Source organism: Pantherophis guttatus, chromosome 1 (assembly GCF_059756535.1).
Source record: "Pantherophis guttatus breed Tessera chromosome 1, ASM5975653v1, whole genome shotgun sequence".
In the NCBI taxonomy this organism is placed as follows: Eukaryota; Metazoa; Chordata; class Lepidosauria; order Squamata; family Colubridae; genus Pantherophis; species Pantherophis guttatus.
In genome coordinates, this window is record NC_142063.1 from 88,420,185 (window position 1) to 88,433,336 (window position 13,152).

The 13,152-nt window shown below is 39.6% G+C and overlaps 1 protein-coding gene across 2 annotated transcripts in view; it reads left to right on the forward strand.

Annotated features, from left to right (window-relative positions):
• The window catches only part of NELL1 (neural EGFL like 1), a 564,211-nt gene that overhangs the window by 378,369 nt on the left and 172,690 nt on the right, over positions 1 to 13,152 (forward strand). The window lies entirely within an intron of this gene.

A 13,152-nucleotide genomic window follows, 5' to 3' on the forward strand; every position in this document is an offset into this window, starting at 1 on the left:
GATGACTAAGGCATGAATGATTGTTTGAAGAGCCTGACAAGTCCAGGAATGGGCATAACTGCTGTGCAAGGTGAACTGCACAAAAACCTTGTCAACACACGTGTCTATGTAGCTATAAGTCCAAGAGGACCTCCAGATATTCTCTCATGGGAAAGTGCAACTCTATCTATATATATAAAAGGAAAACCACTCATGCCATGATCACAAAATCTCCAGAACCGTAAAGCCTACAAACTTGAAATTCGGCACATATGTTCTTCTTGGCTTCTAGGTGCTCGCTAAGAAAGGATTTTTCAAAATGACTATCAGATCATTAGTATTTCTTATATTGTTATTAACATGCTCTGATGCTAATTAGTTAAACATTCTACTCCCCATCCCAACTGAAAATAACTCTGGAGAGAACGGGATAGGATAAGAGAGGCTTCTGTGTGGCAACCCTGAGGGAGAGTAGGGGCTAGGACAGGAGAGGCTTCTGTTGGGCAAGCCTAAGGGAGAGAAGGGGATAGGATAGGGGAGGCTTCTGTGGGGCAAGGCTGAGGGAGAGAAGGGGATAGGATAGGGAGGCTTCTGTGTGGAAGCCTGAGGGAGAAAAGGGGATAGGATAGGGAACGCCTGTGTGGGGCAAACCTGAGGGAGAGAAGGGGATAGGATAGGAGATGTTTCTGTGAGGCAAGCCTGAGGGAGAGAAGGGGATAGGATAGGGTAGGCTTCTGTGGGGCAAGGCTGAGGAGAGAAGGGGAAAGGAGAGGCCAATCATAACTACTCATTAATTTTCAACCTGTAAGTGTCGATTTATCAAGCCTGATCACATAGTTTCGTAGCGGAGCACAGGTATTCAGCTAGTTAAATAATAAAGATGGAAAATCCCTTTGACCTGGGGCTGTGATGGGGAGATAAAACAAACAAAGGCACATAGTTTTGTCAGAATGAAGCCTGAGTCTACTCCTCTCCATCAAGACCCATATAACCTCTCAGCACAGAGTCTGGGCCTCTAACAGTATCATTTAATTGTCTCAGGGCCAAGATGTATAATTAGGTATTATCCACATATTGATTCCAGACTGGTGGATGACCACACAGAAAAGCTGCATGTAGATTTAAGAGGAGAGAGAATCTTTGAGGCACCCCAACAAGTGAGGGCCACAGATATGACCTCTCATTCCTTGTCAACTTTTATTTAATTAATGCATCAAAATGTCTTGAAATTCTTCAGTTATGAAGAACAAAATTAAAGTGTTCATAATAAATACAAGTAAATTAATATGAAACAGTAACAATAGCATCTTATATCATTAACATCTTTAAGCCCTCTGGAATGATTTGACTTGACCTAGCTTCTAGGAGGCTATTACTGGTGGAACTAATCTTGCTCCAGAAGGCATTCCAAAGGATTAAGAGCATAATGGAGAAACAAGAGAAACACTATCTCTAAGCCTCAGCCCTCTTCAGTTCCTGGAAATGACCATTATTAGTAGCTTACCTCAAAATATCTCAGATAAGTTGAATTGGGTTGAAGGAGGTATCTACAGTAGGTACTAAACCATAACAAGGCTTTGTTGATTAAAACCCGTACTTGAATTGTACAGGGGAACCAAATGGCAAATAGTTCTTGGCCACAAAATTATTGTGAAATGGACATAATACTGCAAGCCTGCCAACCACACAAACCTGCCAACAACACAAACCATCACATTCTGAATCAATTTGTCATCTCAACGACCAATAAGCAGACAGATAGACAATGAGATGGATGCATAAATATCTCTGTATTAAATAACAAAGGAACAATATTAGAAACCCTTCACACAAACCTGAATAAGCAACAGGGACGTTTGGTCTCTTCAAAGATGTGGAGGCTATTATACCCCGTTCCATAACAGCTACAACAATACTTGAACCAGTATACAGTAGTAAACTTTGGCTTCTCCTTCACAATGGCTGGCCCGTCACTGCAGACCAAGAGTCACTTACATTATTGTTCCAGCTTCTAACTGTGAGAGTTAGATGTAGGCTGTTGTTACAATGACACCAATCAGAAGGTTGTCATTGGATTAACAGTAATAACAAGTGCTTAGCTGCCATCTTAGTGTGAAGCTATCATCTTGCTGCAAATGTAGTCTAAAAGAATAAATGCAAATAAATACTTGAAAAAGGACTTTGTAGTGTAACATATAACTAGCATTACAAATGGATGAAATGCCGTTTGGAATGAAAATTCAGCTGGAGCCCTGACCTTTACTGATCTTTATAAAATAGTGCACCAGAATAAATCTTGAAGTTCAGAATAATTTAAAAAAATTTCCACGCAGTATGGGGGAAAGAAGGGATACTTGTCTTTCTCTTGCATATTTAAAGGCTAGTTTGGGAAGAGCTGAGTATAAAATAGCTTATGGTCTCTGAGGGAAATGTGTCTTTGTTTTGTTTGTTTTGGTTTGATTTACTCTGGTGAATTTTATCTGTTAGATTCCTTTACTCTAGCAGACTACAAATAGGGAAATAGAATGGCCAGGCTGTATATGCACACACACATTTTATTTCCAATTTAAGATTGATTTGAGGAGGGAATTGCATGGAGGGAATGATAAAAGAAATTGCTTGGATTTTTTTTTTCCTGAGAGGAAAAATGGGGCAGATAATGTACACTGAACCAACTAATAATATATTATAGAAATGTATAAGTGAAACATCTTTATTCTTCTTCTTGTGCCCTCTTTAAAAATTAAAAAATAAATTAGAAAATTATTAGAGCAAACCAAGACACAGAGTCCTCTGGAGAATATTAGAATAAATGTTTTTAGAAAATGTAGATTAAAGTAATCATATTTAAATATTAGTCTTCTTGAGTCATATAGTTTAGATTTGTGCATCTGTCTCTTTCTGCATCTATGTGATGGTAGTTTTGGGTTAAGCAGACTCTTCTTCTTTGCCCTGTGGATTGCACCTTGTGTTTAAAGAAAGTCAGAATACAATCAAGAGTAAATGTTTTCAAGTTGATTCTAAATAAAGAGGTTGTTATGTGGTTTGCATATAGAACTAACTGTTTGTCCGCAAATAGTCTCCGGAGAACAGCAGCATATAAATCAAATAAATATATACAGTCAGGTCCAGAAATATTGGGACATCGACACAATTCTAACATCTTTGGCTCTACACATCACCACAATGGAGTTGGAATGAAACAAACACAATGTGCATTAACTGCAGACTGCCAGCTTTAATTTGAGGGTATGTACATCCAACTCAGGTGAACAGTGTAGGACTTACAGCAATTTGTATATGTGCCTCCCACTTGTTAAGGGACCAAAAGTAATGGGACAATTGGCTTCTCAGCTGTTCCATGGCCAGGTGTGTGATATTCCCTCATTACCCCAATTACAATGTGCAGATAAAAGGCCCAGAGTTCATTTCAAGTATGCTATTTGCATTTGGAATCTGTTGCTGTCAACTCTCAAGATGAGATCCAAAGAGCTGTCACTATCAGTGAAGCAAGCCATCATTAGGCTGAAGAAACAAAACAAACCCATCAGAGAGATAGCAAGAACATTAGGCGTGGCCAAAACAATGAAACATTTTGAAACATTCTCAAAAAGAAGGAATGCACCGGTGAGCTCAGCAACACCAAAAGACCTGGGAGACTCCAGAAAACAAGTGTGGTGGATGACCAAAGAATTCTTTCCCTGGTGAAGAAAACACCCTTCACAACAGTTGGCCAGATCAAGAACACTCTCCAGGAGGTAGGTGTATGTGTGTCGAAGTCAACAATCAAGAGAAGACTTTACCAGAGTGAATACAGAGGGTTCACCACAAGATGTAAACCATTGGTGAGCCTCAAAAACAGGAAGGCCAGATTAGAGTTTGCCAAACAACATCTAACAAAGCCTTCACAGTTCTGGAACAAGATCCTATGGACAGATGAGACCAAGATCAACTTGTACCAGAGTGATGGGAAGAGAAGAGTATGGAGAAGGAAAGGAATTGCTCATGATCCTAAGCATACCACCTCATCAGTGAAGCATGGTGGTGGTAGTGTCATGGTGTGGGCATGTATGGTTGCCAATGGAACTGATTCTCTTGTATTTATTGATGATGTGACTGCTGACAAAAGCAGCAGGATGAATTCTGAAGTGTTTCGGACAATATTATCTGCTCACATTCAGCCAAATGCTGCAGAACTCATTGGATGGCGCTTCACAGTGCAGATGGACAATGACCCAAAGCATACTGCAAAAGCAACCAAAGAGTTTTTGAAGGGACAGAAGTGGAATGTTATGCAATGGCCAAGTCAATCACCTGACCTAAATCCCATTGAGCATGCATTTCACTTGCTGAAGACAAAACTGAAGGGAAAATGCCCCAAGAACAAGCAGGAACTGAAGACAGTTGCAGTAGAGGCCTGGCAGAGCATCACCAGGGATGAAACCCAGCGTCTGGTGATGTCTATGCATTCCAGACTTCAGGCTGTGATTGACTACAAAGGATTTGCAACCAAATATTAAGAAGGGAAAGTTTGATTTATGATTATTATTCTGTCCCATTACTTTTGGTCCCTTAACAAGTGGGAGGCACATATGCAAACTTCTGTAAATCCTACACCGTTCACCTGAGTCAAATTAACTGCAGCTGACATTGTGTTTGTTTCATTCCAACTCCATTGTGGTGGTGTATAGAGCCAAAGATGTTAGAATTGTGTCGATGTCCCAATATTTCTGGACCTGACTGTATATATATGCCTCTTCCCTTTAAAGATTTGGCAAGAAGGGTAAGGTGGGTTGTTACCAGGTGATGTTCTAGCACCCAAATTTTCAGAGTGCTGAGTAAGAAGTAGGTAGAGTTCCATATAGTTCCACCAGCAGAAATTCATGAGATTTTCTCCAATGCATGCTAATATTTTAGGTATTGTATATGAATCATAGTACATATAGTAATGCAACAAGAGTTACAGCCAGTGGTGGGCTTCAAATAATTTAACAACCGGTTCTCTGCTCTAATGACTGACGGGGTAGGCATGACTGGGTGATCATATGCCTGAGTGAGTGTGGCCAACTTGCTGTCACTCACGTTGAGGGATGCTTAGCCTCGCCTGGCCTCTCATGTCCATGGGGATGCTGCAATGGACATAAGTGTGAAAAACAGTCATATTTCACTTTTTTCAGTGCCATTGTAACTTTGAATGGTCACTAAATGAACTGTTGCAAGTCAAGGATTACCTATACAAAAATACAAAAAGCTTCTTTGTTTGCAAAAAGCTGCCCTAAATACCAATCATTAGATTAGAAATGGTGGAATACACACTGAAGATCACAGAATCACAGCCGTCATGGAAAGCTAAACCATTCTGTCTGAATACTTTCCTTTTCCTCAGCAATACCCGGAACCCAGAGTTACAAATCAGGCAGGTAGCAGAGCACAATGAGGAATTAAAATAGTTAAAATATAGCCAACTCTTGTTCAGGAAACTCTTTAGCAGAGAGATCATTTAAGCTCTCCAGAAAGTGGGTGGTCATATTTGGGCTACAAAATGCCAAGCTAAAGAGACAAATTAATAAATTAACATCTAATCCCATTTCTGTCAGATCTTGCTGCAGGAAATTTTTGCCTATGAATATAACTATCTATCTCTTTATCTCTTAAGTGTTGACATCTGCTGTGGGCTATTAAGGAAGGTGGGGGCTGCTTTCTCCCTCTAAGAAAACATGTTTCTTTATTTCTCATCCAGGAAAATATATTCTTCCTTTTTAATATTTCTCAAAACATTTCATTCTTCTAGGAGAGGGGTGGGTGCTAACTTTCTACAATTGGTGCCATGTTACTATGCCATATTATCATGAGAGCAAACTATAACAAATTGGAAGGAGGATCCACTTATTATCAATGAGCAATCATGTAGCTTGGCCACTCTGAAGCAATGCAAGAGACTCCTGTCCCAAAGGCGCTTTTTCAAGAGGCAACTGGACTTTCTGGAAACCAAGAAAGTCCAGTTGCCTCTTGAAAAAAGCACCTTTGGGACAATCATGACCCGGATGACTGAAGAATCCCCATAGACAAGAGATTCCTGCTGTCAGTGAATTGACAAAGCATCCAGGAGAAGCAATCATTAGATCCATTTGCACCTCTTAAAGATACCAGCTGGTCTCACTCACCTCATGTGATATCCTAAGGCCGTGATGGCGAACCTCTGGCATGCGTGCCATGGGTGACATGTGGAGTCATATCTGTGGGCACGCGAGCATTGCCCTAGCTCAGCTCCAGCGTGCATGTGCGTGCCGGCCAGCTGATTTTCAAACCTTCTGGGCCCACCAGAAGTCAGGAAACGGGCCGTATCTGGCCTCCAGAGGGCCTCTGGGGGGTGGAGAAGGTTGTTTTCGCCCTCCCCAGGCTCTAGAGCCTTAGGAGGGCAAAAAACGGGCCTACTGGGCCCACCAGTAACCTTTTTGCCTTCACGTGCCAAAAGCGTGAGGGGGGTGGGGGGCATTGAATTATAAGTGTGAGCATGCATGCACGTGACCCCCCTGAGTGACCCCCACTTTTGGCACGCGTCGGCAAAAAGGTTAGCCATCACTGTCCTAAGGTAATCATCCAGATTTAAAGAAAAATCACATGCCCTCAAAAAGGCAGGGAAAAAAAATCAGACAGAATGCCAAGCTTGCATCCTGCCTCTCAGCCATTTCTTCTATGGCTATGCCAACCCTTCTGTAAATAGCTGTTCAAGTCCCAGGAATAAAAGTACCACAAAAAACTCGGGGTGGGGGGACTCCAGGGAAGCTCAGCTACAGACAGAAAGTTTGGGCAGTTTCTGAAAACATTTAAAGCAGCAGGGAGGGCAATTAAGATAAGGATTAGGCTAGAAATACAGGCACACTAGAATCTTTCCTTCCTGCCTCCCTTGCAGGATTAGCCCTGTAAAGTGAAAAATGATTAAAAAAAGAAAAAAGATTTCTTCCAACAATTTCTCCGAACTGCTCAGAAAATTAACATACGGTTTGGGAGAACCAGTACAAGAACGACAGAAGCCCACCACTCCTGGTGGGCTCCTGCATCTGCTTTCCTAGCTATATTTCTTTCTGGATTAGCTATATATGCAAAGAGGTAAAGTGTGGGGGGAGGTGAAAGAGCTCACAAACAGTTATAAGTGTTAGTCATACATCACTTGCTGGATTGTACTACTTTTTCTTGTACTCAGCAATATAGTTATTTGTAAGTAATTCATTCATATTAATACTGATTGGCTCAGACTCAATCAATTCTCTACTATAAATTGTTCCTGACACTATACATAACTTATGCTTACTTGTTTTAGGGTTTCTTTAAAATTTCCCAGAAAGTTTTGTGAAGTTTTGATTGCTTTGTCATTGTGCTTACATTTAGGATAATCTTTTGAAAGAATACATGACTGATTGTAGATCAAGTTGAATGAGATAACAGAATCACTTGAATCATTTCTTATGCCTTCCCCATTGGCATTCAATATTATTGTCACTGTAGAATACATGGTTCATAAAGATTTGCAGAATATTTAAGATGTTAGCACCAGGGTGGGTTCTACTTACCTTTACTACCAGTTTGCAACGGGATTGCACGCGCGGCTTGCTTCTGTGCATGTGCAGAAGCTTCTGCGCATGTGCAGATTGCTGATGACGACATCCGGGGTGGTGGGCAGGGCCTCCTTCCAGTTTTACTACCAGTTCTTGCGAGCCGGTCCGAACTGGGTGCAACCCACCACTGGTTAGCACTCATGAAGATTTTTCAGTTTGTTGCTGCTTTGCATTTTTTTTACCATCATTAGTCTAATTTCAGTCGAAAATCATAGAGTTCTGTTTTATTTATTATCAAGAGGCTACCTTGAAGGCACTCTTGATTTCTGGCTGCCTGGATAACAACTTCCTGCAGGTTGTTTTGGGCAAGATTTCAAAAGTGGTTTGCCATTGCTTCCTTCCTAGGACTGAGAATGACTGGCCCAAGGTCACCCAGCTTTCCTCATGCCTAAAATAGGACCAGAATTCATAGTTTTCCCATTTCTAGCCTAATGCCTGAACTACTACACCAAATTAGCTCTTTATTACTTGAATATTAATGTTTTAAAATACACACACACAATTTTAAGCAAGATTATGTTTAAAAAAATCATATCTACTTGCTGTGCAGTATTTTCTGAACACTCTCACTGTCACAGTCCCATAAAGCAGCGACTCATACTTCAACTGCAGAAATGTCTCATAAAACTCTAATGTCACATTATGCAGGAATAGTTATTGACAAGTATAATTGCTCACAGAAGTACAGTAGATGTAACAAGCTTTATAACAGACTTCTGAAATAGAATCCTGTAGCCAAGTACTTGCATCATACAAAATATGGGTTAAAAAAAAGCAAGGGGCAATGGACAATTTCCACTGACTTTACCAAAATAGGAAACTTGCCATCACCATCATGCTTTTGTTATCCTGGTACGTTGTTTCTTCCAGGGTAATCTAGACACTCCTGGGATGTTTTTACATAAATTGTTCTTTTTTTAAAATCAGTGACTTTATTCTCATGTCTTCTGAGAAAATGGTTTTTATGCATATCGAATCTTCAGTGTGATTTTGACTTTCAGCCAAAGTGCCTGCTATACTTACAGCTAATTATATGCTTAAGGAAGCCTGTAAATGAGTAGAGTCAGCAGATATAATCCTATTTCAATTAGTATGTGTACAACTGAATGTTCATCCATGATTGTGTCAAACACTAATCACGATGCATGGCTAGAATGTAATGTCTTGAACTTTAAAGAATTGTGGGATCCTCTATGTTAATATTTTACACAGAAATAGGAATTATTGTTATTATGGTGGAGGAGGATTCTTTTCTTGCCATTTTATCAAAATATGTTTTTAAGGAGTCTCAGAAATCATACTGATCAAGCTGAGGTAAAAATCATTCTAGATAGAACAAGTGGCTATGAGGAGATGGCTTCATGAAAATTTTGAAATCAAGGACAAATTACTTATTGAATTCTATGATGCAAAATACTATAAAAGAACAAATTATCTTGGGAAAGTATTCATTGTAAATTAAGAGTTCCAAAAATGTTGCCATTTTTATTTTTAAGGAGCTTGATTGTCAACTGATTGTTACTGAGATACCCTAGAAGGAAACTGTATGAAAACATGGATATATAGGCTGTCTGTGGATCAGTTTTAAAGCATAAAAAATTTAGTACACAGTTGGTGGCATTACTGTCCTGTTGTGCACATGACATCAAATTCTTCCCTCAATTTATAATCATTTTAAATAAAGATCAGAAATATAGGAATAGTTGAAATGAAATTGACTACCTTAAAATTATTTACATTATCTTAAAATATTGAAATAGATTACCTTACAATGATTTATTCATGAAAAAAATACGTACCGTGTTTCCCTGAAAATAAGACCCTGTCTTATATTCTCTTGAATCCTGAAATAAGCGCTTGGCCTTATTGCCATGCACTCAAAAGCCCGACTGGGCTAATTGGGAATAGAATATAAAATAGAGATAATTGAATAGAGGACGGGAATCATATCTTTTACAGCTTGTGGTTAGAATTCTGGCCCTCGAAGCTCAGTGTTAGTTCCAACAGTTGGATGGAAAGAAAGGTAAGGAAATGATCCCTGAATAACAACTTTGGCTGAGTTTGCCCATTGATGTACTGAAATCATGATCTTTTGGAGACAAAAGCTACTAAAGGGATATAAGAAGACTGTGCTTCCAAAGTCTAATAAAGCAACATCCTGGATGGGATTGGTTGAGCTCTTACAAGTTTTAGTAAATCCTAGGGCTGCATTTCAGTGGAAGATCCTTGCTTGAGGACCACATTGTTCATTTTTCTCTGGAATTAGCAAAAAGACTAGTTAGAAAGGTTGTCCCTTTCTGCCTTTCATCTTTGTGACTTTAGTTACGGACAGAGATGAAAAGAAGACAGCATAGCCCAAAAGAGAGAGAGAGGGAGTAAGGAGAAAGGAAGAAATGGAGTTTCCTAGAGAGGAATAATTTCATAAGAGATTTCTGCCTGAAGCAAATGCATTGCTAATTCTATTTTGGGAAAAAAAAAATGGGGGAGGGGAAATATAAGGTGGACAGGTCTAACAAAAGAGAGCATAAACAAGATGAGAAAAGGGAAAAGACTGAGCAAAGTGACTAGATTTTGGTTATCGGCTTTCCTCCTGCCTTGAGCAAAAACGTGGATTCCTTTTTAATTAACCGGTGAGAAGGATGAGCTGATGAGCAGTTTAAAACATATTGCCTGCTGTTCTGATTAACAAAATGAACAACCCAAGACCCAAACAAGTTCATGGTTCTGACAGTAGTAGTAGCTTATTCATATATACTTTTACCAAAGCCCAGCGATCTGTGATACAAGTGGACAGAGACATCTGTACAGTCTTAATTTGGAAGGGCCATCCTTGGATTCTTTAAAATATTTTTTCTTCCCTGTTGCTACTAGAATTGTTGTACCATTGAAGGCCCCCCACTTTTCTTCCAGTGGAGTCCTTTCCTCAACTAGTCCTGTCTACATAAGGGTCTCAGCTTAATCGAAAATATAAATGAGTCTATGCATTCAGCTCTTCTGATTTCCTCGCTTGGCCATAATAGTGAGCAAATAGTGAGCTAAATTGAGGACATTTTTAGAAAATGAGGGAGAAAATCATGTCATACATCAATGATATCACCCATGATTTGTTGCACTGGGTGGTGAAAGCCAGAACTAGATTGTCCGCTTTCCTGCTGTTTGTTTTAAGTTAGCTAGAGATTGCTGGACATTTGCCTTTTCTTCCTCTGATGAAAAGTAATCCAGATAGACCAGGACTGTAGAGTGCCCCAGATGTATAACTGCTGTATTAAACTGGGCATTGAAAGAAATATAAAAGAACTGATTGCAAAGTAAATGAAATTTGCTGCTTAAGTGCCCACAAGTGCCCTCAGGAGGAATGGTGAATTGCATACTTTTTATCTAACTCTTTTGGCACGACAGGTCTGAAAATAATTTTAGTTGCCATCTCATAATGTACCCTTTCAAATTTCCTATGGCAATTGAGTCATAATACACAATTGGATGAGATGCTCTTCCCTCTTCCCTTCAGAGGTTTGCTGTAGCATTTTGTTGCAATATCGTACCTAAAGACAGAGATACCCTAAGCCTTTCTCTAATAATCTCTGTTAATAAAGATTCCATCAGTTTCCACAGCTGCTTGGTCCTTAGTCCATGGGGTACAATTTTGAGGCTTGCTTTCATATATCCGACCTGCCTCTTCTCTAGCTGTTACTCCTCAGTTTGGGTGTGTCATGTTGCTCTTGTAGTGACAAGGGAGAAAAAAAATATATCTTCTTCATGATAGGCATTTGATATATATAGTTTTAAACCTGTTCTAATAGCTCCACTTAATCTTCTTTCCTGAGTTGGAAACTTGAAGCCATTTATTCTCGCCCTTGTATAATGTATATTCTAAAACCTCTGCTACTATCTGCTGAATCCTTACCAAGCTGACAGTATTCACATAATAAATGGATATTCATAATCTGAATGAAAGTCAAAGCAATGTGAGGCACTAGAGGAATCTGTAACTGCCCTCAACAGGAAGTCAGCAATAACAGCAGCTACCTTTGAGATAATAATTGTTCTGCAGATGCATTTTGAAAGGCAATAGGCTTAGCTATAGGAATACTACAGTATTAAGTCCTGATCAGTATGAGATTTGTAATATGTTTTTGCTTGCTGACCACATTTACTTTTCAAAGTGCTGCTAAGTAGTGAGAAATGTGATTCTGACAATTGGCTCACCCCCTCATCACACAATGCCTCATCACCCCCTCATCACACAATGCCTCCTACAACCCTCTGCCAGCAAAAATGGAGCCTGGGAAGGCTGCGTGTGGCCCTCACGAGCTCTGTTTTTAACTGGGCCTCCTGTAACCCTCTGCCAGTGAAAATGGAGGTTGGGAAGGCCACGAGGCACCATGGGCTGGTCCTTCGCTGTTTCCAGGGTGGCCCCATGGGCCAGATCTAAGCACCCCATGGGCTGGATCTGGCCCGTGGACCTTGAGTTTGAGACCCCTGCCCTATATGGCTTGCCTCTTGGTACTAGCCAGACCACCTTTCCCATTAAGATTTGTCTCACCCTATGAATTCTAGCATAGAGGTTTGCTAAGGATCCCAACCCCTTAAAGCATGAATGGGCCTGCAATGCACCCCTTTAGTTGCTGCCCTCATGCTTTGGAACAGTTTATGTTTCAAAGGTATTCCTAACTTCCTGGCCTTTAGGAAATGCTTAAAATCTGGCTGTTCTGTAGACCATTGAGTGCTAATAGTATTATGGCTGTCATAAGTTGTTATTAGTTAGCAAATTATTATCTCCTTTTTCTATTAAGTTCTGTATATTTGGAATGATGTGTTTCTTGAAAACCACCATGAGTCCATGAAATTGGGTGGTATATATAATACTGTATAAATTAAAAAGTGGATATTTAGTTCAACTGTAAATAAAATTGGTAATTGTTGTTTTATTAGAAATGAAGCCATAATGATTTGGGTTTTAGGTTTCAATTAAAACTACTCAACTTTAAAGACATAGAAAATAGTTATACTATTTTTGTGTCCCTTTAGTGAAAAGAAAATAGGTTGCAAGGAGTGTTGGCTTTTTTCATTTGTTTTCCTTGCTACCAGCTGGACCTTCAGCACCAATAAGTATACATCGAAAAACAGGTCATAAAATGAACGGATTCATTTTTGACAATACAACTTGTTGTCAAAGGAGATTCACTGGGGTTTGGAATCACAGTAGAGAAAGCAGCAGAGAAAATTCCCCTTCTGTGGTACCAGTTTACATGTACTACAGTTGCATTTTTATTAGGATGCAAAATAAATAAAGCTGCTAGATACAGTATAACATTACAGTAGCATGCAAGCTGGTATCTCCTATTAAAAAATTATGGTTGATGTAATTAGAAAAGGTAGATATGCTGTATATGCCAGCCAGTTTAAGAAAGTTTATCTTGAGATGGAGCCCCAAAGATGGGATTCTTTTCAAGAGGTAACTGGACTTTCTAATTTTTCTTTGTAGACGTTTCGCTTCTCATCCAAGAAGCTTCTTCAAAACTGAAGAAACTTCTTGGATGAGAAGCGAAACATCTCC